We start from the raw sequence: 1,692 nt of genomic DNA on the forward strand, positions 1-1,692 counted from the left end.
TACGTGGGAGCCCAGCGACATAGCCATTACGCTAACTGTTGGTCCCCCCTGAAACTCCTCTTTAAGAAGTTACTTTAAGGGGCCAGCAGGGGTGTGGTGGTTGATGTGCTGGACTCCCATATGGCCGACTATGGTTCGAGTCCTAGACCTGGTGACTTTCTTTCTCCCTCTCTCTAATGAATACACATGCCCTATATCAAATTAAAAAATAATAACAACAAATACAATTAAATAAATAATTTATAAAAAAGATGTTACTTTAAAAATGTTGCAATTATATATCCTTTCTCTGCCCTGTGAGATAAAACATAAAACTGAGACCTAAGAGCCCTCTTTTTCTTTTCTTTTTTCTTTTTTTTTTTGAGAGGTTTTCACTATAGGGCACATCCAGACAGACAGAGAGAGACATAGAGACAGAAAGCGAGAAATCACCCCCCAGGGGGGATGGTCATACCGCAATCCCTTCTCCTCCATTCTCCTCTTGGGATCTCGGGCACAAGTGCCTGGCGTGAGTTTTAAGCCACCGGGTCCGGGACGCGAACCACAGTCGACTACGTGGGAGTCCAGCGACATAGCCATTACACTAACTGCTGGTTCCCAAGAGCCCTCTTTTTGAAATGCTAATATTGAAGGAAAAAATTCTCAATCTAGCTCATGGTTCATGCCAGAGGATAGGGGCCTAACTTCATGACAACTTGCTTCAACTTGAATCACTGCTTCTTGTCAGAACAATGTTTGTTTCTCTTCTAGATAAATGCCAATTAACACTGGCAGGTGGCCTAGTCACACAGATCAACCTCCACTTAACCTCCCTCAGTATCTGCCCTAAGCACATTTCATGTTTAAAAAGTCTCTAGCCAGGACCAGCAGGTGGTGTGGAGGTTAAGGTGGCTAGATTCCACTTGGTTGACTCTGTAGTTCAATTCCTGGACCCATCTTCTGCTGGGCACATGTGTTTGCCTGCCCAAGATCCTGAGAGGAGAATGGAAGACAAGGGATTGCAGTGTGGCCATTGCTCCCTCCCTCCCAGTCTCTCTGTCTCTCTCTCTCTTTCTGGTGAGCATATATACTCTATAGCAAAAAAATAAAGAAAAGGTCTCCAGCTTTTTGTTTTGGGATTTCCAGTCAGTTCACCCTGAATGTTTCCCTTATTTTAGTAGTTACTGAATGAAACCTAGCCTTAATGCTTTAGTGTCTAACCTTGCTTATCTTTGACACTTCTCAGGTCCAAGGTTAGGTGAGTTGGGAGGGTTACCTGGGGTAGGGATGTTGGAAATCTTAGGATTCATACTAAAGCTGGGGGAGGGGTAGAGCACCCACATTGCCCTTGAAAAATTACATCAGTCACTCAGTATCGATTATATTCTCCCATAGACATTTCTTGAGATCTGCGTTATGGTCCAGGATATGATCTATTCTGGAGTGTTCTATTTATAATTGTTATGTACAGTGTTCTGTCTCAAATTTATTACTTGTTAAATCTCTCCATCTATTTTTTTTTTGCCTATCTTTTTTATGTCATTCATGAGGTGTGGAAAAATATTCTACCATGATCATGAATTTGTTTGTATTTCAATTTATTTCTATCAGTTTTTTCTATGTATATTTTGGCTCATATTTTAAGAGGAACACACATTTAGGATTGTTTTATTAATATTTTTCTGTTAAAACAAACCTTTTTTTAAAAAAAAA

The sequence above is a fragment of the Tupaia chinensis genome, unplaced genomic scaffold (genome assembly GCF_000334495.1).
Source record: "Tupaia chinensis unplaced genomic scaffold, TupChi_1.0 Scaffold144165_1, whole genome shotgun sequence".
Lineage (NCBI taxonomy): Eukaryota > Metazoa > Chordata > Mammalia > Scandentia > Tupaiidae > Tupaia > Tupaia belangeri.